The sequence below is a fragment of the Eubalaena glacialis genome, chromosome 13 (genome assembly GCF_028564815.1).
Source record: "Eubalaena glacialis isolate mEubGla1 chromosome 13, mEubGla1.1.hap2.+ XY, whole genome shotgun sequence".
In the NCBI taxonomy this organism is placed as follows: Eukaryota; Metazoa; Chordata; class Mammalia; order Artiodactyla; family Balaenidae; genus Eubalaena; species Eubalaena glacialis.
Window position 1 is genome coordinate 16,477,291 of NC_083728.1, and position 25,823 is coordinate 16,503,113.

At 40.5% G+C, this 25,823-nt stretch overlaps 1 protein-coding gene and 1 pseudogene across 3 annotated transcripts in view; one reads left to right on the forward strand and one right to left on the reverse strand.

The window, feature by feature from the left end:
• The window catches only part of PKIG (cAMP-dependent protein kinase inhibitor gamma), a 102,335-nt gene extending 84,097 nt beyond the window's left edge, over positions 1-18,238 (reverse strand). For 2 of the 3 annotated variants that reach the window (XM_061207816.1, XM_061207815.1), the window contains exon 1: positions 18,115-18,236. The gene's annotated coding sequence lies outside the window, so the exon portion shown is untranslated. Of the gene's footprint in view, positions 1-18,114 lie in introns of all 3 variants that reach the window. The other variant, XM_061207818.1, reaches the window with a different exon arrangement.
• The window catches only part of LOC133104136 (bromodomain-containing protein 7-like), a 60,385-nt pseudogene extending 42,024 nt beyond the window's left edge, over positions 1-18,361 (forward strand).
• The last annotated feature ends 7,462 nt before the right edge of the window (positions 18,362-25,823 follow it).

The following is a 25,823-nucleotide window of genomic DNA, read 5'->3' on the forward strand; positions in this document are numbered from 1 at the left end:
TGGCGTCAAGTCACAGTTCTACTATTTACTACTGTGTGACCACAGACAAGCTACTCAATTACTTTGAAACTCTGCTTCCTCATCCAGGAAGTATTTATCAAGTGCCTACTACATTTGTGTCCTATTCTAGGCACAGGAGATAAAGCAATGAATAGAACAGACTAGGTTCCCACTCTCTTTAGCTCACCTTCTACTGGACCAAAGGCAATTAAATAAAAAAATAATTTCAAACAGAAGCAAATTCTATGAATAAAATTAAACAGAGTAATAGGACAGGTGAATGAAAGTGGATAGAGCAGGCTAGGTTCGAGGGATCAGGGAAGACTGCCTTGAGGAGGTGACATTTGAGCTGAGATCTATTATTAAGGGAAACTGGGTAAAGGGTACATGGGACCTCTCTGTATCATTTCTTACAACAGCGTATGAATCTACAATTATCTCAAAAAGCTGAAAAAAAGTCACCCTGGCTACTATGTAGTTACTGTGTACATACCTACATAATATGTATACATACATGAAACTTTTTCAATAACTTTAATAATCTGTTTTATTTAACCCAGCATTTCTTAAAGTATCATCATTTCAACATGTAATCAACATAAAAATCATTAATGACATATTCTTGATCTTTGTACTAAGTCTTTGAAGTCCATTACGTACAATACATCTCAGGTCGGACCAGCCACATTTCAGGTGAATAGCCACGTATGGCTAACAGCTACCATATCAGACAGCACAACTACCGAGTTCTATGGAAGGTCTTTGATTATGAGCATTGAACTTCCACCCTCCTTTCTCTCTGTACTTGCTCCTCACCCTCCAGTTTTATTGAGATGTAACTGACATATAACACTGTATTAGTTTTAGGTGTCCAACCATAACTCTTGCAGTGGGACAAGAAGGGAATCAGAGACACTAGCAAGAGGCCGCCGCTGCTGTCACAGTTCACAGTTTGCAGCCGGAGCAGTGTGTGATTTGCTGTTACGGCAATGTAACCAAATGGACCTGGTGTGGCCAGGACAGTGAAAGAGATCAAGGAAGAAGGTCTGTAGCCTAAGCAACTGGGTATTTGAGTCCTATCCACCTACCAGTGCTGCTGTAAGATTAAAAGAGCTAATATGTGTAAGACACCCAACACAATGCTAAGCACACAGTAGATGCTCAATATATGTCAAAAATGAAAGAAAAAAATTCAATCCTAAAGTTTCAGTACATAAAGAACTAAGGTACATTTCAGATACTGGATAAAATCTCCCAGTTCCTTCAGAAGTTAAAACTAGTTCCCGACTTCATTTTTCAGTGATTAACAAGGAGGACCAAGCGGTACATTTAGACCCCTTTCTAACGTCCTTTTCAATCAAAGAACCATAAACATGTATCACAGTGAAGTAAAGGATTCCCACAATTATAAAAATCCTAAGTTTTTACTGTCAACCCTCTCAATCTAGAAGTTTCAATTAGATTTAAATTAAAATTTAAATTAGAAGTGACATATCTTCTAATACAACACTGGCTAGATGACTACTAGAGGTGATTTGTGCAGGATCTTTTGAAAAGAAGTATCACCAAAATATACTGGAATTCCAGGAAAAAAGAATCGAGTAAAGAGCCTGTGTAATAAAACATTTAAATAGAACAGTCTATGGGAAATAAAGCTAAGAGATCATATGTCATTGGGGCCAAAGAGTGGAATTAAGATCTTGCTCTTTTTGAGCTAAAACTGCATTTTGTATTTATTTGTTTCTGTTATTTGGAGATACAGAATGGGGGGTTAGTTTCTTTGAATGAAGATGTTTATAAAAGTTCAAGACGCTATAAACTACAAATGGTAAGAAGGCCAAATTTTTACTAATTGAAAGAACAAAAATCAAACTTTTAAAAAGTTAAACCTAATGGCAAGTGGTAGTTTGAAAAGGGAATGTCTTCCTGAGAATTTAAGTTTAGGGCACTGACTTTCTGACCTGGACTTATATAACTCTCATACCCAGGAGACATGACAGTTAATTGCCCTGTCCAAACACTGCAGAAATTTATTATAACCATCAGGGATATTCCATTTCTCTTCCCACAGTATCTACTAATTCTTATCTCAGACAGATATGTGTGTGTGTGGTTTGGATGAATGCTCTGCATAGTTCGAATTCTTTGCAGTACTGAGGAGAGAGCCGAGTGTTTAAAACGTAGTCTTCATTTAAAAGAAAAGAAAACTGATTTTTTTAGAGGAATTCTGGCTTTGGGAAAGCTATTTTTAATTAAGAGTTGAGCAAAGTTTTATAAGAAAAATATAGACAAATGAAGATACTGTTTATATTTCAAAGACGGTGAAACAGATTCTGCTACAAAATTTTTCCAACATTAATCCCCAGCAAACCGTTCCTTAGGAAAACTATTTTTATCCCTTTATCAACTTGGTTGATAAGTATTTCATTTCCAGTGCAAATATGGACAAGCTATATAAAGCGAAACTGTTTTCATGCTTTAGAAACAAACATTTTGCAGATGGAAATGAAGCTTATTGTGCTATAATGTTTATTTGCTAGGCTGACAAATGACTCTGGGGCCCACTAATATCAGGAAGTCTCCAAACAAGTGTCCATACAAGGGACAGGCTTGACTCCCAAAAAGCTCCAAAGAGCACAGTTCCTCCAGATCAGAACACCACTCCAGAAAATTGTGATTAATGTTCATTAATCCAGAACACATTTACATGCATGATTCCACTGCCTTGTGTGGTACATAGGATGCTATTAGCATTCCTACTTTCCAGATGAAGAAACTGCAGTTCAGAAAGTCTGATGTCCAAGGTTACTAAGTTAGTAAGTGCCACAGCCACCAAACTCAGCCCCCTCAAGCTATGCAGCAGTGACAGTAATGGCAATGGCAGTAATGGCGGTGGCAGGGGCAGCACCTGAGTTGCACTCACCATGTGCTGGGCATTGTTCTTGACACTGTTCATGTGTCAGCTCATGAAACCCTCACAACAACCCTGTGAGGGAGGCAGGCAGGTTTGTCTCTGGGCCACCAGCCTCCTCTTTCTCCACGCTGCCCATCATACATGCCCTGCTTCCTTCCCCACAAAATCAAAATGGGCACCACAAAGTCTTCACGTTCTCTCTACCCAAATCAAAAATTAGCTCTAAGATGTTAATTGTTGAAGCTAGATGACATGTGATGGGGGTTTCTTTACACTATTCTCTCTACCTTTATGTTTGAAAGTCACCTTATAAACATTTACCATTTTTTTGCTCTCACATGGAATCTAAGCTATCGAAGAGGATAGAACACTATCTACTAACAATGAATTCAAAGGAAATATTATGAAAGATGGCTATGTAATAATAGAAAGTGACAGATTCATTCACTCATTCCATGAACATAAATTGAGGGCCCATATGTTAGGACATGTAAAGGTCCAATGAAGGACTGCTGTCCTCAACAAGCTAAGGGTTTAGTAGCAGATACAAAATGAATGCAAAAGTAATTACAAAGGAGGACTATTTGTGATAAATGTTATAAAAAGAAAAGTTCAAACAAAGTGCTATGTGAATTGGAAAAAGAAGTCGCATCAGGACAAATTGCATTACACTGATTTTTCTAGGACAGTCCAAACTTTTTGGTGTATTAAACACTAAACATTATCTAAAATCTGCGAGTGGCCCACAAAAAGAAATGGAGCTAAATCCAAAAGCAAAATTAGGACTGGAATGTCCACATGCCCTCTTTTATGGGATTATAATGATTTCTAGACCAAAATCCAGGCCTCTCAGTAAAAAGGGGCTAGCATTCCTCCCAAGTCCTTAGATTAAAACATACTGATTGGAGAAGGTTTTGCTGTAAAGAAGCTCAACGGCGCACCAACTCTAACACAAAAAACTGAGAAATAATATAAATGTCCACCAACAGGGTTTGGTGATATCATTCATTTCAACTGATGCACAGTAATCCCTACATAACAATTTAGAAAGAAATAAAATAGAAGCTCTCTCCCTGATGGGATCAGGATTAATAATGGTAGAATCCATTAAAAACAAAAACAGCCGAACACAGGAATCACTGAAACTGTATGTTCATTTGCCAAATACTTGATAAGGGACCAAGGCTTTTTCTTTGAGAATAAGTTCTAGCAATTAAAGTTCCTGCATTACCACACCCAGGAAATGATTTCCAGTTTTTACTGGAAAGCCACTTGTGAAGTAGTCCAAAGGCGAAAATCCTATATTTTGATGAATTTTTTTCTCTCAGTCTTTTCAGAGGTCTCTTCCACCTCTAAACTGACAAGAACTTTTTTATACTCATTCACTTTTACCAGGTCTTTTAAACATTCAACTTATTTTTCACAAAAGCAATGTCTTTTTTTTCTTTTTTGTCCTCATTTTTTTTCATTAGTTTACCTCACAATTATTTTGTAATTACAATAACAAGTAAAACTGGGATAAACAGGCTTGGGGGCAAAGCCAACTGACTCTTGTTGATTCTCATCATCATCATCATGGCAAATACTTATAATGCGTTTAGTATGTGCCAGCCACTGTTCTAAGTACTCTACGTACGTTAAGTCCTTTACTACGCAATAACAGTCTAAGTACTACTGTGACCATCATTTTACAAATAAGGAAACTGAGGCACAGGGAAGTTAAGTAACTTGCTCGAGATCTTACAACTAGTAAATGGCAGACTGAGAATTCAAACCCAGGCAGCCCGGTTCTAAGTTAGCGACTCGGACCACTAAAACTCCCTAAAACCAAATGGAAGAGAGCTGCAGTGCGCTGGGGCTCTAGAGCAGTGCCATCCAACAGAACTTTCTGCAATGATGGAAATTACTGCTGAATTCAGTAATCACCAGTCACATGTGGCTACTGAGATTGAGAAACTGTATTTTTAATTTAACTTTAATTAACTAAAATTTAAACAGTAACATGTGGCTAGCTGCAATTATATTGGCCACATCATGATATATATATATATCACGATGTGGTTAAATGGAAAATATGAATTATAAAACATTATATCAAGTATGTCTCAATATTGGATTAAAAAAACATGAACAGAAAGACAGTAAACACATACAAAACTGTGGTTTCCTCCAAATGGAGGGTATGGAGGACACGGTTGGCTGCGTGGTGGGCACTGCACGTTGCCAGACCTATAGCCATTTTCCCTCTCTTCCACAGCAAGAGAATTCCTCTGCTGCTGGGAACAGCGATGTGTCCAGCTAAGAAACTACATTCACCAGCCTCCTTCACAGATATAAATGGACAATGAGATGTAAACTGTACGTGCTGGCTGGGACTTCTGGTACTTGAAAGGCTGTCCTTTGCCCTCCCTTCTCCTACTTCTTCCTGCTTCAAGGAAGGACTGTTTGGTTAGAGAGCCAGAAGCCCACTTGTGACCACAAGGTGACCATGAGAGTGCCAGCCGTGTGATAAGGATGGTGAAGCAGAAAGAGAGAAAAGGCTAGACTGTGGCACTGTGGCACTGCCATGCCAGCAATAGATTGCCTATTTCGGACTTAATGTTTTTTGAAAGAAAAATAAATAACTCGTCTTATTTAAAGCCTTGTTATCAGCAGCCAACACAAATTCTAGCTGACCAATCTACTCAGTGTCCATTCCTCCTAGTCACAGAAAAACTTCCTTCCTAACAGACACGCAATTCTGTTGCTGATTGGCCTAAAGATAATTTCATCCCCCTCGTAAATAACTTGTTTAAGAACCAGGCCGAAGCCAATAAGGCATGGCGTTGCCCTGGTGACAGGAAGTGGTTCAGGAATGGGCACATGACCCAATTCAGGCCAATGACTTTGTAGGATTAGTATGGGGGGGGGGGGGTTCTGAGAAAATTCTCATTCTTAGGAGAACAGAGGAAGTAAGAATCTTTCTACTGCTTTGGTAGGTGCCGTACATGGATCTGGGGCCCAGAACTGCTGCCCATATTTTGCTGCTGGCCTGAGGATGAAGCCAACACCCCAGGGAGGACACAACCAAGAGATTCACAGGGCAAGCAGCCTGAGACAGTGGATTATGTTAATGTTGAATTCTGTCCTACTTCTGGGGCAAGTACAAGTTACATGAACCAAAAAATATCCACACTATAGAGAGATCATCTTAGAGGCAATGGACTAGGCACTAAGTGTTATTCAAATATTGTGAGAAAGGCAAATAAGTGAGGTCTTCCCAAGGGGCATGCAGAGTTGGGCACTGGGTCTTTAATATTTCTGTGCCTTTTCCATACAGGCCTGATAAAGAAGTTATTATACAGTAAGTTACCAAATACTGAGTTATTTAGGAGAACTTTTTGTTCTTCTACAGGCTTTTCCAAAAAAGGTTACTGAATAAGTGTACATGTTTCAAAGGTCTTATAATAATCCTAACAGTTGGCAGATAATGTCAAGTACTTACTACCTGCCAGACCTTGTGCTGAGCCCTTTATCTCATGCAATCCTCACAAGAGATGAGGAACTCTCATTACATCCATTTTACAAGTGAGGAAATGCTGAAGCTTAGAAAGAAAGGTTAAGTAAAAAAAAGAAGCAGACTCACAGATACAGACAACAAACTAGTGGTTACTAGTGGGGAGAGGGAAGGGGGAGAGGCAATACAGGGGTAGGGGGAAAAAGGGTTACTATGAGATTATATAAAATAATGTTTGTGAAGCTTTTGAAAATTATAAAGCACTATAGAATTTTTAGAAACTCATTCAATAAAAAAATTAAGTTAAAAATTTAAAAAAAAGATGATCCTCCTATTCACATGCTAATCACAATAAGGGCTTTTCTACAGTTATCAAGCAAAATAAACATTTTTCAAGCATTAAAAAAAAAAAAGAAAGAAAGGTTAAGTAACTTGTAGAAGAAAGTAGAAAGGGCCAAGATTTGAACTCATGTCCAAAGGACTCCAATGCCTCCTAACCATGCCTTTGTACTGCTTCCTTTGGACACATAAGAACACATCTATGATTTCCGTGAGACTGCACTATTTTTAAAATATTCTGTTCTCTTGACCCTCTAAGGATACTATACTCATCAGAACACAAGTCCCAACTTTTTGGTTTGGAAAAGATGGACATACATACCACATACAACAAGCAGAGATCATCAAGAACCATTGAATGTTAAACCCTATGCACACAAGAAAGCAATATAATTACATGTTTAATTTATGTTGCAAATTCAGATTAGATAACCAACTCTTCTTTTTCAAGTTTCCTTTTGGTGGTAAGTAGAAGCACATAGCAGGTAGGCTTGTGGAATTGGGAATGGGAGAAAAGAAGATAACTCACATTTAATAAGCCCCTTGTAGTAGTCTCATTTTATAATGGTTAACTCTCAAAGGACCTCATGAGATATTTCACAGATAAGGAAACCAAGACTACAAGACCTTGCCCGAGGTCACCCTGATCTGCCTGAAATCCAAGGTCTTGTTCTTCCTGCTATACAACTCTGCATTCCTACAAGTTCTAGCATTTTAGAAATATTGGCTGAAAGAGACCAATGGCTCTGAAGCCATAGGAAAGCTACACCATTTTTAGGAGCCTCTCTGGAAATATCATTTTAATTAAGTTTCAGTTACTTTCAATCACAGTGCCTTCAGCTTGAATAGATTATCCGTAAGAAAAGAACCTAAATTGAAAAGATCTAATGCCTCAGATTTTAACTTAAAAAACACAAGGAAACAGGTATTATGTTTCAGATAAACTAACTTATAATATATATAGTATTTATTTTCTTAGGCAGCAACATACAATCAGTAAGCAGTAGAATGCTAGGCTTTGGTACAAGTGTTCAAACAGAAACACAGTCTAGTCCTAGAAGTACACTGGCTACAGAGAATCACTTTTTAAAAAAATCACCCCAATCTGCCTCATATACGACTAAACATTCTCATAATAAATTGTTTATGAAAACTTAGAAGTTATATTTTTAAATGACATTTGTATATAAAACCGTCATTCTCCAGGCAGTTGAGATGCCCAAACAGAGAATGTTACAGCATAGAATTACTCTGATACAAGTAAAAATTAAATCAAAAACAAAAAAGAAACATTTTGCTTTGTTTCTTTGTTTACAAGGTACCATCTGCCTATATATCTCCCCCAAATCCTACCATTTTCAGAGCCACACAACTAGGTGCTAATCTCTCTAATACTGGCAGCTATTAGCTGTCTCAAACCAAAGGAATCATTTTTTCAGTAAGAGGCGTGTGCCACCAGTCCATATGGAAGCAAAGGCAGCAGCTGAAAAATGAAACTGAGCAGGGGGTAGCAGGAAGCTTAACCAATCAACACTGTGGAACACATTTCAGAAATAATAGACACATAGATCAATGGAAGAGAATTGAGTTGAACTGCCCAGAAATAAACCCACACATATATGGTTAATAATTTTCTTCAAAGGAGTCAAGAATATACAATAGAAAAAAGATCATGACTTCAATAGTGTTGGGAAAACTGGGCAGCCACATGCAGAAGAATAAACCTTGACCGCTTCTTACACCATATACAAAAATCAACTCAAAAGGGATTAAAGACTTGAACATAAGACCTGAAAGTTGGGGCTTCCCTGGTGGCGCAGTGGTTGAGAATCTGCCTGCTAATGCAGGGGACACGGGTTCGAGCCCTGGTCTGGGAAGATCCCACATGCCGCGGAGCAACTAGGCCCGTGAGCCACAACTACTGAGCCTGCGCGTCTGGAGCCTGTGCTCCGCAACAAGAGAGGCCGCGACAGTGAGAGGCCCGCGCACCGCGATGAAGAGTGGCCCCCGCTTGCCGCAACTAGAGAAAGCCCTCGCACAGAAACGGAGACCCAACACAACCAAAAATAAATAAATAAATAAATTAAAAAAAAAAAAAAAAAAAAAGACCTGAAAGCATAAAACTCCTAGAAGAAAACAAGGCGGGGTAACCTCCTTGACATCAGGCTTGGCAAAGACTGGATCTGACACCAAATGCAAAGGCAACAAAAGCAAAAATAAACATGTGGGACTACATCAAACTGAAAAGCTTCTGTACAGCAACGGAAACCATCAAAAAAATGAAAAGGCAACTTACAGAATGGGAGAAAAAATTTGCAAATCACATACCTGATAAGGGGTTAATTTCCAAGATATATAAAGAACTCATGCAACGCAAAGAAAAACAAACAATCTGACTAAAAAAACGGTCAGAGGCCTTGAATAGACATTTTTCCAAAGAAGGCATACAAATGGCCAATAGGTACCTGAAAAGGTGCTCAACATCACTAATCATCAGGGAAATGCAAATCAAAACCACAATGATATCACCTCACACTTGTTAAGAGGCTTTTCTCAAAAAGACAACAGATTACAAGTGCTGACAAGGACATGGAAAAATGGGAACCCTTGGGCACTGCTGGTGGGAATGTAAATTGGTGCAGCCACTATGGAAAGCAGCATGGAAGTTTCTCAAAAAATTAAAAACAGAACTACCATATGACCCAGCAATTCCACTTCTGGGTATTTGTCCAAAGGAAATGAAATCTCTATTTTGGAAAATGATCTGCATCCCCATGTTCACGGCAGCATTATTTACAATAGCCAAGACATGGAAACAACCTAAGTGTCCATCGACAGATGAACGGATAAAGAAAATATGGTGTGTGTATATATATTATATATACACACACACAATGAAATACTAGTCAGCCATAAAAAGGAAATACTGTCATTTAAAACAACACGGATGGGGCTTCCCTGGTGGCGCAGTGGTTGAGAATCTGCCTGCCAATGCAGGGGACACGGGTTCGAGCCCTGGTCTGGGAAGATCCCACATGCCGCGGAGCAACTGGGCCCGTGAGCCACAACTACTGAGCCTGCACGTCTGGAGCCTGTGCTCCGCAACAAGAGAGGCCGCGACAGTGAGAGGCCCGCGCACTGCGATGAAGAGGGGCCCCCGCTTGCCGCAACTAGAGAAAGCCCTCGCACAGAAACGAAGACCCAACACAGCCAAAAATAAATAAATAAATAAATAAAAATTAAAAATAAAATAAAATAAAATAAAACAACATGGATTACAGAGTGAAGTAAGTCAGAAAGAGAAAAACAAATACCGTATGCTAACACATATATACGGAATCTAAAAAAAAAAAAAGGTTCTGAAAAACCTAGGGGCAGGACAGGAATAAAGATGCAGATGTAGAGAATGGACTTGAGGACACTGGGAGGGGGAAGGGTAAGCTGGGACGAAGTGAGAGAGTGGCATGGACATGTATACACTACCAAATGTAAAATAGATAGCTAGTGGGAAGCAGCGGCACAGCACAGGGAGATCAGCTCGGTGCTTTGCGACCACCTAGAGGGGTGGGATAGGGAGGGTGGGAGGGAGATGCAAGAGGAAGGAGATATGGGGATATATGTATATGTATAGCCGATTCACTTTGTTATAAAGCAAAAACTAAAAACAAAAACAAAACAAAACAAAAAACATGGATGAATCTTGAGGGCATTATGCTAAGTGAAATAAGTCAGACAGAAGACAAATACTGTATGATCTCACTTATATGTGGAATCCAAAAAGAAAACCAAACTCATAGATACAGAGAACAACTAGTGGTTGCCAGTTGCCAGAGACAGGTGGCAGGGGTAGATAGGTGAAATGGGTGAAGGTAATCAAAAGGTACAAACTTCCAGTTATAAGATTAGTAAGTCCTGGGGATATAATGTATAGCATGGTGACTAGTAAAAATAACATATTTGTATATTTGAAATTTGCTAAGAGAGTAAATCTTAAAAGTTTTCATTACAAGAAAAACATTGTAACTATGTGCGGTGATGTTTGTTAACTAAACTTGTGGTAATCGTTTCATAATACATTCATATATCAAATCATTATGTTGCACACCTAAAACTGATACAATGTTATATGTCAATTATGTCTCATATTTAAAAAATCCTTCTAATACTGTTTTAATCATTTAATCAATAAGGAGAGGTTAAAAATATACATAAATTAAGTTCATTATCAAAAAAGAAAGAAAAATAATAATAGCAGCTAATATTTACTGAAGGGTTCCCACGAACAGGCACTATGTTAAGTGCTTTAACTACATAGTCAATCCTTAGAACAACTGTATGCAGTAGGTACTATTATTAAAGAACTTACTCAACGCCATACATTTATTCAGAATATTACAATATTCAGAATATGGTAAAGTCTTGAAACTTTGCTCCCGCATTTACTGGTTGATTCTGAGCAACAGGCACTCTCGGATTCCAGTCTCCATAGCTTTAAAATGTTAACTGCACGCTGTAGTGCAACATCTGCATTTCCTAGGCCTCCCTGGCTGGTGTCACTAAATACCCCACCCACTCATGTCCTAGCCAATCCTAATCAGGGCAGGAACAATATTAGGACTACTTTTGTTACCCCTGTGAGCCTGGGAGGAATGGCTGCCCTCACCCCACTCCCATGCCCCAGAAGCCAGCCAAGAGGCTGCGTCAGTTTCTCCACCCGCCCAGTCCTGACTTCTCTCCTCTTCCCAACCAACTCATACTGATGAGACTCCAGCATGCTTTCAATGATGGCAGTGCTGGCTGAAATCATCTACCCCACCTCAAGGGTAACAGAGAATCGAAAATATCTATATATGAAAATCCCTGGAGAGTTCACATTTCTCCATGTATTCAATCCAACTGGAATAGTAGAGGATTAGGTTATTGGGGGTAATGTAATTTTGGTTAACTGGCGGTCACCCAAAAAATCTTTTAAATGACATTCTAAAATGGATCAATGTACTGCACTATTTTGTAAGTAGTAGATTTGAACATAATTGAATCCTTGGCTGAGAAATTTGCTACATCTCAGGGTGGTCATCTGAACACTGGAACAATATGGTTTTGAACATGATCTCAATATGGAATGCATTTTATACCACTAGCTTACACATACATAAAAAGGGCTGAAAAAAAGTTTTACAAAAGAAAGCTTATTCTTAATATATGAGATATAATCTTTTTTCTGTTCTTTCTATTGTTTTTTTTTCCACTTAAAAAAAAAAAATATGCTGGAACTCCTCTCCCAAATAACTCCTCTAACTACTAATTCCCAACCTACTGTAGGTAACAACCTACGGTTTGAAAAGCACTGGTACAAGCAGCCCTTCACAGTGTGGTTTTGCCAGCACATAAGACCAACCCAGGAAAGCAATGTTGTAAGTAACCAGTACTGGACGGAACATACAGGCTCTGTTCTCTTAAAAAATATATATTAAGCTGAATTATTAATTGAGGGAATTTTCTCCACCTGCCAGAGGGGAAAATACATGACAGTTGTGCAAAGGCTTCCTTTAATCAGAAGACAGTGGGATTTAACAGAGCACATGACTTGGCATCAGAAAACCTGGATTCATTTTGCAACCCCTAATGAAATAGTAGATCTTGGCAATGATAATTAACAGCTGCTAAAACCATTCTGTAAAAGGCTAATGAGAAACTTAAAATGAAGGGATCGTGCCAACAAACACCTGAACCCAATGATCAATCTTAATATCACACAAGGTGAGAGCCAGCCTTTACTGCCTGCTGATATGATACACAGCACCACCCATAAAGTGCAATGGACAAAAAAATAAAGGGAATGGAGGAACACATTAAAGGGATATAACCAGCCAAATCCAGAGTAGTTGTACAGGACAAATGACCTGATTTTTCAACAAATAAAAGGCAAGGGCGGCGGGGAAGAAGAGACGAAGTTGCTATAGATTCAAAGACTTACGAGACTATCACTCAGATGTAATAGGTGGTCCTTGTTTGGATCCCAATTCAAACAAACCAACTGTAAATAGACATTTATGAGATAACTGAGGAAACTGAATACCAAACGGATACTAGGTAATATTTAGGAATTACTATGTTCATTTTCTTAGGTGTGATTATAGGGGGAAAAAGGGGGTGAAAAAAATCCTTACCTCTTAGATGTGTATTAAAGTATTTATAGATGAAATGATATGATGTCTAGGATTTGCTTTAATATAATCTAAGGTGGGGAGGGAGTGGGGGGTATAGATCAAATAAAACTGACCATATGTTGGTATCTGTTGAAGCTGGGGTATGAGTATAAGGTATTATACCATCTTTTGTACTTTTGTATATGTTTAAAACTTTCCATAGTAAGCAGCTATAATATAAAAAGAAAATAAGAAAACCTGGATTCAAACTCCAGAATTCATTAGATATAGGAGCTGGGAGGTTTCTTAAATCCTTTGATCTTCAATTTCCTCATCTGAAAACAGAAATGATAATTCCTATTTAAGAGTTACTGGGAGGAATGAAATGAGATCGTGGGTTCACATCTTTCGGACATGCACCTCTCATAAACTGCAAAATGCTTAAAAACATCAGCACGATAGTTAATTCCCTCTCTGCGACGCTCTGGAAGCAGAGACACATTATAGGTTTGTGGGAATAGAGATAGGTAATAAGCTGAATCCATTTGAACTCTCAACAATTTTTGTTTTGTAGTAACCCTTTAATAAGACACTGTTTACTTCACTGGCCCCTTTCTCCCCAAAGGAGAGTGTCAAAGATATTGCAATCAATTACAGGTCTCGCGGCTTCCCTGGTGGCACAGTGGTTAAGAATCCACCTGCCAATGCAGGAGGCACGGGTTTGAGCCCTGGTCCGGGAAGATCCCACATGCCGCGGAGCAACTAAGCCCGGGCGCCACAACTACTGAGCCTGCGCTCTAGAGCCCGCGAGCCACAATTACTGAAGCCCGCGTGCCACAACTACTGAAGCTTGTGCACCTGGAGCCTGTGCTCCGCAACAAGAGAAGCCATTGCAGTGAGAAGCCCTTGCACTGCAATGAAGACTAGCCCCCGCTCGCCGCAACTAGAGAAAGGCTGCGCGCAGCACCGAAGACCCAACGCAGCCAAAAATAAATAAATAAAATCTATTAAAAAAAAATTGACAGTCTCTAACCTGAGTTGTTTATATTTCTTGTTTACTTTCCCAATTATATTTCCCCTGCTAAAGGTAGAAAGTAATTTTCAGGAGACTGTGTTAAGATAAAACTGAATGCAATTAGGAATCAAGGTAATCTAAATAGGACGTTGTTTAAAATATTGCAGGTGCTTTGAGAAGACTAGATTTGCATCTTCCAGCATTAATGCTTCATCTCAAATAAAAGGAAATTAACAAAGGTTCAAGTCTAAGTAACACAAAGGGAAATCTGTCACTATCTGGCTTCAGCTTGCAGAATGGGTTGGTGGGAGCCAGGGTGATCTTTCTATAATGCGAATCTGATTAAGTCATTTCCCTTCCTTTCAATGGTTTCCCTCTGCTTTCAGGAAAGAGTCCAAACTCCTGAACAAAAAGGCTCAGGTGGCTCTCCAGCCTTATTTCCTCCCTCCTCCCCTAGTCTAAGCCCCTTCTCCCCACAGGCCCCCGAGGCTTCATCCTCCACCCCTTTCTCCCTTACCTCTTAGTTGTCAAGTCCTGTTGATTCTCCTGAAACATCTCTCAAATCTGCCCACTCCATTCCATTCCTGCTGCCACTGCCCTAGACCAGGCCCCCTTTTTTTTTTTTAACCTTTACTCCCCCATCTCCCCAAATAGGATATATCCTTATTGCTTTTTCCAATTATGAAAGCCATTCATGCTCATAAAAAAGAAAAATAAGGCAATAAGGAAAGGAATAAAAGTCTCCCCATGATCTCACGACACAGACATAAAGAACTTATCTTTCTGGCACATTCATGTTTGTAGCAGCATTATTCAAAATAGCCAAAAGGGGGAAGCAACCCAAATGTCCATCTATGGAATGGATAAACAAAATGTGTTCATAAATACAATGTACGTACAAAATGTGTATATCCACACAATGGAATATTATTTAGCCTTAAAAAGGAAGGAAATTCTGACACATGCTACAACATACACAAACCTTGAGGACGTGATGTTAAGTGAAAAAAGCCAATCGCAAAGAGACAAATATTGTATGATTCCACTTATATGAAGTATCCAGAGTAGCCATATCCATAGAAACAGAAAGTAGAATGGCGGTTGCCAGGAGCTCGGGAGAGGGGAAAACGTGGAGTTGTTTTAATGGGTATAAAGTTTCAGTTCTGCAAGATGAAAAAGTTCTGGAGGTTGACTGCACAACACTGTGAATATCCTTAACACTACTAAACCGTACACTTAAAAACGGTTATGATAAATTTATGGGTATTTTACCACAATTAAAAATAAAAAATTGTTTTAAACAACTCATCTTTCTAGACATTTTTCCTATAAATATGTATGTATACACTTAAAAAAACAAAAATAGAAACATACTGTAATCTGTTTTTCACACCTAACCATATGATGTAAACATCTTTCTCATATATATGGCTCCCACCTCCTTTTTTAACAGCTGATAGCACCCATCATATAACTGCATCATGATTTAACCAGTCGGTTTTCAGTTTTTCAATATTATAAAAACATCACAGTCAGCATCTTTGCATATTTTCTCATCATGTCCATAACAGACACCTGGTTTTTTTACATGCCTTTTTTTCTGGTATCCATACCCTGATTTTCCCAAGGCAAAAATACCTCCTCTTCACACAAGCACCCATCCTGACCCATATCTCCAAACCTCCAGCCAACTCTTATTCTAGCTGACTAGCTAGGCACATTTATTTTAAAGTTTATTCCTAGGTATTTATTTTTCATGTTGCTATTGTCATTTCACCTACAATTCCATTTTCTTACTATTGCTTTTTGTCTATCTTGTAGCTTGCTTATTTGTAACTCAATTCTCTTGAATTTTCTCAGCAGATAATCATATCATAGGCAGACAATTGTATCATTTAGGTAGCGATTAAGAGCAAAAGCTCTGGCTCAGGCAGGCCTGGATTCGAATCCTGTGTGACCTTGGCTAAGCATTTTTTACCTCCATTTCCTCATCCATCAGCTGGGAATTACACTAGAGGCTATCTCCCAGGGTTGATGTAAAGATCACGTTTTCAACTGAGACTAGTGCATGGAGAGTGCTTAACACAGTGTTAGTTCAATAAATGTCTCCTATCCGTTGAGAAAGAAAATAGAACTTTCTCTCCATGCTTACATCTTTTATTTATTTCTTCTGGTTGCATTACACAGGTGTGCTCCTTTTCGGCAATTACCTTGCTTCCCACGTCTCCAAAACTAAACTAAACAAAACAAAAAAGCCGTCATCAGACTCTTTGTAAAGGATCTGTGCTGTGGATCGCATCCACTCTCACATTAGCTGGAAAGTTGTGCCATTGATTTTTCCCTTCATCTCCTGTATTTTCAGTCTCTCCCTCACTACTGGCTGTTTGCCATCAGCATTTAAATCTGCTTGTGTCTCTCTCCTGCTTAAAAAGACTTCACCTGATTCCCCAATTGCTCTCCAGCTTTCTCGCTTCTCTTCACAGCCAAACTTCTTGGAGCTGCCTACACTTTGCCTTTACTTTCTCACATCCCACTCTCTCCTCATCCCACTGACATATTACATTGAACCTTTGGAAGCTGCCGATATTATAGATTCCACCCCCAACATTTCACCAAATCTGCTCAACTGGGTCTTCAGTGACCTCTATATTTACTTATGCAAAAGGCACATTTTAACGTTTAACTTCTTTTACTTGAAATCTCAGCAGCATCCAGCAAAGTGGACCTCTTCCTTGGGCTTTCGTTACTACACTCTCCTAGTTTTCCTCCCACTTCTCTGGCCATTTCTTCTTGGTGTAGTTCTAAGTGAATGGTTCTGCCTAGAGTGTACAAGATAGTGGCCCTGAATGACCTGGGCCTTCAAAAGAAAAAAGAAAAAACTCTCTGAATGGGTCTCTTCCAATACTGATTCAGTTCCAGTTGTACTAGACTGCTTTTGTCTCCATGAATGTACCTTTAATGTCTGGAATACATGCCATGAGGGCAGGAACCTGATTCCTTACTACTTACACAGTGCCTGGCACATAACAGGTGCTCAGTTAATATTTTTTTTGAATCCCCATAAATGAATAGCTGCAATGTGAAAAACTGACTGGAGAAGTGATGAGACCAAGAGAGAACAAAAAAAACCCTGATCTTTTGAAAACCATACCTCTGATCACGCAACACACACTCACTGCCTGATTTAAATCCTTTGGTGCTCCCCACTAACCCCCATGACAAAGTCCAAACTTAGGAGGAGATACAAGTAAAGTCTTTCTTCTATAAGAAGAGCACCTGCTTATCTCTCAAACACACCAAGCCAGATCACTTCCACTTCCCGGAATCTGTCTCTTAACAGGCTATGAAATCCCTGCAGATGCCCAAGAAGCCTGCACTCTCTCCCCAGGACCTTGCACTGGCCGTTCTCTCTGCCTAGAACACTATGCACTCCACCAGCTTCATCTTCCGGCCAATACAGAAGCAGCCTTCACGTCTCATTTTGGAAGTCATCTTCTTTGGGAAACTCTCTTTGACCATCCTCCCCAACCTCATCTCCGGAAATCTGGGTTAACTGCCTTCATTCACAGTCCCCTGTATGTCCAAAATCATAGCTGGAACCACAATGAGTTCCTATTTATACCTTAAATCTGTGGAGTTCCCTGAGAACAAGATGTCTCATTCACTTTTTTACCCCTGGCAATTAGCCCAGGCCCTGATACACAACACATGCTCAATGATGGACCTCCTTGGAGTAGTAGTAGTAACAACGAAAGCTCCCAAGGTTTACCTGCAAGGATTTGAAATATATTATTTGCTTTGTAATAAGCTTCTAAGATAGGTGCTATCATTATCCCCATTCTGCAGATGGGAAAACTGATGGACAAAGAAGTTAATCCTCTCTGGCCCCAGAAGAGTCGCACAGACGCACATTTTCTGCAATTTTGAGTTATTCCTCGACCCCAAATAAGACGAGCTTTAAAAAAAAAACTTTCGAATCAGGCCAATGGCCCCCAAATATAATAAACAGACCAAAGCGCAGGACGGGATTAAAGGGCAAGAGGGGACGCAGCCCCGGCGCCAAGGGTGGGGGGAGCGGATAAAGGTCAGGCCCCGTCTCCTTCCCGGGAGTCCCCAGCGGCCCAGCCCCTCGCCCGCTGAGACGAGTCGACGCCGGGAACCGCGCGTTAGGACCGCGACTGCCCGCCCGGCCCCTGCTCACCTGCCGTCCCGCCGCCAGCCGAGCCCGGGCCGCTGGCCCGCAGCGCCTCCCCCGGGCTGCCTGGCGCCCGCCGAGCGCAGCGGAGCCCGTTGCCTTGGCGACCGGAGCTGCCGAACTCCCGCGGCTCGCGCTACGGCGGCTCGGAGGGGACCAGGAGGCCTCGCGGCCCCTTCCGCAGCCCCCTAGCGGGCGGAGGAGGGGAAAGCAGGCGGAAGTCCGGGTCCGGAGCGGAGGAGGACCCGGGTAGGGGTTGGCAGCCTCAAACTTGGCCCGGAGGGACGGGAGAAGGAAGGAAACTTCGGGGGAAAGGGGGCCAGCCAGGCCGGGGGAGGACTTGGGCTTCATAGCCTGCCTGTGCCTCAGTTTCTCTCTCTGTCACCTGAGATGGAGACTATTCCGGGAGATGACGGAGCCGCAGGCGGAAGCTTGCTAGACTGGGAATATTTAAAGATGTGAAAATTGATGTGGGAAGGGTGGCACATGCCTCTCTCTCTTTAATTTCCAAAACGGTGGTGGGACAAAGAATTTTTTTTTAAAAAAACCAGAACAAGAAACAAAAAAACTTGTTTCTTTGGGCTCATGGTGAGAATGCGATCACCAGATTTAATTTCAATATGAGAAATAATGTACTTTAACTTGTGACTAGCAGTTATACTTCCTGGAATAATCCTGCAGATAATCTTGGAACATGAGCATAAAGAATATTCATTGCTCCATTGTTTGTAACAGCAAAAGGGCTGAGACCAGTCTAAACGTCCATCAGTAACAGATTAATTATGGTACATCCGTAAAATGGATTACCAGAGAAAGAATTAAGAGGGACTGAGGTAGATACAGATACAGTTTCCATATAGACCTAGCTTCAAGCTATGCATATAGCTGTTGACTGAAAAAAAAAAAAAGCATAACCTAAAAGTTGAGAATTATGTTTTATTTGGCTGGACACAGCCTCTCAGACAGCTCTGAGAGACTGCTCCAAAGAAACAAGGGAGGAGTCAGAATATATTTGAGTTTTTGCAACAAAGATTACTGTTAATTAAAGAAAAACATATCTCAAGTTGAGGAATTTAGCACTTTTCTGTGTACAGGAAGATGCAAGAGTCTGGGCTCACTGAAATCATTCCTTTGATAGGCACCTTAACTATCTAGGGCCAGTATCCTGCTTTTCTCCATCCTGAATCCCCTCAGGGTGCACAGCTGGGGGTGACTGCAGTGGCTGAGGGTTTGGCAGCCTGTTGGTCTCCATCCTGAGTTCCTTCAGGCCTCGCTATCTGGGGTGGGTGTAGTGGTTTGATGGCTGCAACATCCTTTGTTTACTGTTACGTGTCACCTACAAATTGGCACTTGCCATCTACCTCTACAAGGATTAAATTATGAGTTGCTGCAGCTGCTGACCTTCAACACCCAGTGAAAGTTCAGGGTGGAGATCAGGAAGGAGGCACTCTGTGCTCTAGGAAAAACTGGCAGAATAGGTCTTCAGATGGTTAGATATTTTTAAGAGAAGATTTTATGAGCCCAGTTCTTACATTTCCTCTTATCTAGAAAAGCACTAAAATCTTTCATGGTGATGTCTGCTTCTCGTGACTAGCAGCAACCTTCTGCAAAAATGTGTGCTTGATTGCATGTACTCCCCCTTCACCAAAATCACATATATAGTGACCTTAACCCCTACCTCTTTGGAGCCGTTTCTCAGAGCTATCTGAAATGCTGTCTCCCAGGCTATAGTCCTCATTTTGCCCCAAATAAAACTTAACTCACAACTCACGTTGTGCATTTTTTTTTCAGTCGACATATGGCAGGCAACATTTTTCACTTCACACAGCGGTAGTCTCCTAACTAGCCCTGTCTTTGCTTCTATTCTCACTTCCAACCCTGCCCCAGTCTCTTCTCCACCCAGCAACCAAAACGATCCTTTTAAAATGTGAACATGATCACATCCTTCCCCTGCTCAAAACCTTTAAGTGTGCTGAACAAAATCTAGAGTTACCATGATCAACAGACCCCGCCCCCCCCCCAAGTGAACTACCTCCCTGGATAGCTGTCCAATCCCATCTCTCACCATTTTCCCTCTTGTCCATGCTCCAGCCACCCTGGCTTTGCGGTTTTTAAGTTAGGCATACTTCTATCTCAGGGCCTTTCCTCTTGCTGTTCCACATTGGGACCACTCTTCCTCCAGATATCCCCATGACTTCCTCACTTCCTTCAAATCTCTGCTCAAATGTCAGGTCTTCAAAAAGACCTGCCCTGACTATTTAAAATAGCAGACCCCACCAACTGTCTTCTCTTCTCCTGGTTTATTTTTCTTCGCAGTTCTTGTCAGTATCTGATGTAATTTTATACATTTATTTGTTGCCTGTCTCTTTTTGTTCCCAGTGAGTTTAAGGTTCTTGCCTCGTCGTGAAAGAATTTGGAGACAAAGCAGGGAGGTTAAGAAAGTAAAGTGATAATTTATTTAAGCAAGAATCCACTCTCAGAGGGAGAGGGCAGACAGGTGAGGGGTTGCTGCCCCGGGCTTCTTTGGCAAGCCGGTTATGAAGGGCATACAAATGAAGGGGCGAAATAGTCACTGGGGAAAGAGGAGTTTGGGGGTCGTATTCCCTGATTTTCATCCCAACTCCATCTTCCCGAGTGGAGGAGGGACTTTTGTCCTTATTTAGTTTAGATCAGAAGTGTCATGGCGTTGGTGCATGATGGGTACTTCTAATCTGCTAATTTAATTAGGCTAATTTTATTGTAATGAGAGCATAATGAGCAACAGGTTACATTCGGACGCAGGAGATTCCTGCCTTTCCTCACCTTTCTTTGTCTTCTTCCAGGACACTTATCACCCAAAATGTGTGGTTTCCTGTTAGTCTGGAGGTTCCTGCTTTTCTCTGTCTGACCATGGACTCCTGCTGTTTACAAGATGCGTGACTTCCTCCCACCTGGCCCCTGCCCCTATTTCTCTGCTCATACCTAGCTACCTGCCTGCTCTAACATTTTCACTACAGCATAAACTCTTTTAAGGGCAAGCATTTCGCTGTTCCCTGCTGTTCTCTCATCACTGGGAACAGTGCCTGGCACATAGTAAGAGCTTGGTAAATATTTCTTGAATGAATGAATAAGTTTTGTGATATAAGCAATGTACAACACCACGTGGTTGGAACACTACAACAGGTAAAAGGGGAGTGGTAGGTAATACATACACAGCTGGCATATGCATACAAGAACTCTGGAAAGAGATTTGGGAGACGGCGGGGGGCGGGGGGAGTAAGCTAATACATTTTCACTGTATGTTCTTGAGAAATAAAATACTGCCTGCCATATCAGTAAACAAAGGATCTAGCTACTACATTACAGCCTCCCGGACGACAGTGAGCCCTGAGGGAACTCAGGAAGGAAACAAAGAATACCTGCCATCTAGCAGTCATCAGACTGCAGCCACTCCCAGCGGTGCAGCTTGAGGAATCTCAGGATGAGAAGACACAGGATATGCACCCCGATAGCTGAGGTGCATATCAAAGGAATGATTTCAGTGAGCCCAGACTCTTGCATCTTCCCATACATAGAAAGTGCTAAATTCCTTAACTTGAGGTATCTAGTTTTCTTTTACTAAGAGTAGCCTTTTGTTCCGACTACCTTGGTGGTGTTGCAAAAACTCCTATCTGTCCTGGCTTCCCCCTTTCCTCTTTGGAACAGTTTTCTCAGCCTTTATCTGAGATGCTGTCTCCTGGTCTTGAAGTCCTAAGAATGTCTGCCGAATAAAACATAACTCTCAACTTTTAGGTTGTGTATTTTTTTTTTCAGTCGACATTCTTTTATGCAGTATTAAAAAAAAATCAAGTTCTAGTAATTGCAATGAGACAAGAAAAATGAAATGTTTAAGTATTAGAAAAAACGAATTAATAACATTGTTTATAGATGACATGATTGTTTATATAGAAATTACAAAAAATTCTATATACACATTATTAAAGTTAATAAAAGTTTTGCAAGTTTGCTGAATACTAAGTCAATATACAAAATCAATTATATTTCTATATACCAGCTACAAATAGAAAATTAAATTTTAAAACATAACCTCTAAATGGACTTGAGGACACAGGGAGGGGGAAGGGTAAGCTGGGACGAAGTGAGAGAGTGGCACTGACATATATACACTACCAAATGTAAAATAGACAGTGGGAATCAGCAGCATAGCGCAGGGAGATCAGCTCAGTGCTTTGCGACCACCTAGAGGGGTGGGATAGGGAGGGTGGGAGGGAGACGCAAGAGGGAGGGGACATGGGGATATACGTATGCATACAGCTGATTCACTTTGTTATACAGCAGAAACTAACACAACATTATAAAGCAATTATACTCCAATAAAGATGTTGAAAAAGAAATAGAGAATCCAGTTTAAAATGGGCAGAGAAACTGAACAGTTTTCCAAAGTAGACAAAAAAATAATCAACACTTACATTAAAAAGTGCTCAACATCACTAATCATCAGGAGAACACAAATCAAAACCAAAATGAGATATCACCTAACCTTTCAGAGTGGCTATCATGCAGACAAGTGATAACAAGTGCTGGCAAGGATGTGGAGAAAAGGAAATAAAGCTATCATATGTTCCAGCAACCCCACTATGGATACATATCCTAAGGAAATAAAAATAGGGTACTGAAGATATATCTTCATTCCCAAGTTCATTGCAGCATTATTCACAACAACCAAATTATGAAAACAACCTAAGTTTCTCTGAAGGGATGAATGGATAAAGAAGATGTGGCATATATACATATGATGAAATACTGTTCAGCTATAAGAAAGAAGGAAATCTTGCCACTTTCAACAACTTGGATGGACCTTGAGGATACTATGCTAAGTGAAATAAGCCAGACAAAGAAAGACAAATAATGAATGGTATCATTTATGTGTGGCATCTAAAAAAAAAAAAAAAAAAGGTCAAACTCATAGAAACAGAGTCAGATGTGGGCTGGAGGATGAAGGAATTAGGGAGTGGTTGGTTAGTGGATACACACTTTCAGCTATAAGAAGAAAAAGTCTGAGTAATGAAAACATGGTGACTATAGTTTATCACACTGTATTGTGTAATTGAAAATTGCTACGAGAACAGAGCTGAAATGTTCTCAACAACAACAACAACAAAAAGATAAATGTGTGAGTTGAAATATCTGTTAATTAACTAGATCGGAGGAATCCTTTCACAATATATATAGACATCAAATCATCACGATGTATACATTAAATATCTTAAAATTTTATATGTCAATTATACCTCAATAAAACTGAAATAAAAATTAACACATTAACTTAAAAAAAAAATCAAGTACATGGGTTACCTTTTGAAACAATATATAGGAGTGTAAGTGATCAGATCATTCCACCCCCAAATATGCCACTTTGGCATAAGGATTACCTCCAGCTGAAGACACCTGAGAAGGAGACACAGAAAAGGTTTCTGCCCTCCCCCTATAAATTTCCCTTTGTGACGGTGTCCCCCATCTCCTCTCTACCAGGAGGGGCAAAAGTTAATCACAGGAGACAACTCTAGATAGACTCTTATCGGTGAGAGGAATCTACAAAACAAACCTTCCTAAAACAACCCTTATCTTCCATTAGTTTCTCCCATATATTTACCTTCCTACAGCTCTTTGTCAGAATGGTATAAAAGCCTCCATGCCTAGCTGGCCCAATCACTAAACCTAAGAGGTGCGGGGGAAATTTTTCCTTCCCTCCATGGGGGAAAACAACCTAGTTTTGACAGTATGAATATGGGCGGGGCTGCTCTGTGTGACAGTGAGCTCCGCCCCCCCCCCAACCGCGTGCTCCCAGAACAGGTGTTGCTGAGGGACTCTTACAGGAGGAGGTGGGAAATTGGAGCAGAAGATCTCAAAGATCCGCTCTCCCCCACCTTTGCCACCTAGACAAGGCACACTTAACCACTTGGGGTCAGAAACACTGAGAGAAGGGCAGGGTCCCACATTTGGGAGGACTAATGCTTACAGGTCAGAAAGTGAAAAACCCTTCAGCCATCGGCTAGACCCATTGTTCCTCACTGAACATAAACAAGTGCTCACAGAATATAAACAAATATCAAACAAGGCCACTCTGTATTTGGAACAAGGCATAGACAAGGCCACTCAGGAACCACACATATGACTCAACATCCTCCTCTTCTAACATGAGTGGGTCCTGGTTCTTTTTCAGTGACAACTCTGGCCCTGCTTTAATTCTCCTACCTTCTGGATAAAAATTAAGATACCTGTTATTGAATTGTCCCTGCTTCTTGACTGTGTTCAATTCAAAACTGTTCCCCACTTCCTTAAACCCCTCTTAGAGGTACCCAGCACAGACCCAAATCCTACAATAAGGTCTTCCCAACTCCCTCTTACCAAGATACCTCATGGTTTCTCTTAATGCATTCTCCCTTAACAAACAAGCTAAATAACTCTAATTCATTTTGACTGTGGGCATGTTCCTGGTAGAATTTGATCACGGGCTTTATCACAGTCTTAGCTTTATTCTGCCCAGTCCCACAATACCCAGACAGGGAGAAGCAAGGATTTTAAGGGCTACCTGGAAGGTTCAGTGGTCCTGAAACAACCTGACTTGGGCAAGTAGTTTGGGGGGCAGAAAGAGAGAAGGGAATTAGGAAAGCTTGAGTAATTCTTCTTCCTCAGCCATCAACCCTTTCTGTGGCTTTAGGCAAACCATCTCACTTTGGGTCTTTTTCCATTTCTGACAAGAAAAGATTTGAATCTATTTCTAAGGCGTCTTCCAACCTAAATATTCTAGGATCCAAACTCTACAGGTTCTCATACTCCCAGGAAAATGTTCCCCTACACCAGTTATTTGTAGAACATTGCCATCATTGTTGCCATATCTACATACCACCTGTTGTTACGTAAGTAAATAATTTTTCAAAATTTTTTCTTTAAATGGACTCAGTTTTTACTTAAATTTACAAAGGAAAATTTACACCACTACTTAAAGGGAAATCAAGTATTGCTTGGTAGAAGTGGAAGAATTTCTACAAACACACATATACACAAACCCTAAAACAATGTTATTTAACTGTAGATGTTGTTACCTTTTGATGAGATTTGGAAAATGAAGCCTTTGCTCTGCTAAAAAGGGAAATAAGCAAATGTTAGAAAAATGTTAAATATATACGAGTGGCAAACACACTTTCTCTTTAGTTTGAAACAAGACTTTCTCACTCTGCCTTTCAGTGTTACTTAATGTCCTATATATACGTGCATCCTTAGATCCTTTCAGTCACCCCAAATGGTTTATATATCCCACAGTTTAGGAAACAGTGCCCATCTTTCCTGCTTAACTTGGGCTCATCCTTCAGTTCTTAGACTTAATATAAATACCTCAGATTAAATATAAAGTCCTTCCAGGACTACTCCCTAACTGATTACCTTCTCCTTACATAGTAGGCATTAAATACACTTTTACTGAAAGAATATTTCCTCGTAATACTTTTTCATAGTAATCATCACAATATGCCATGGTGCGTTTCTGTCCACTGTCAGTCTCTTCTTAACTTGGCCATAAATTCTTGTACACTTCTGTACCCCAGATCTTGACATAGTGGACTCCCAGGGAATGCAAACGAGATGAAGGAGTAAAACCCTGCTCTGTTCCTGCAGCCTCGGGCCGGTTTAGCCCCGCCTCCTCCCCCAGCCCTGCCGAGGGCGGTGGGCGGGGCCAC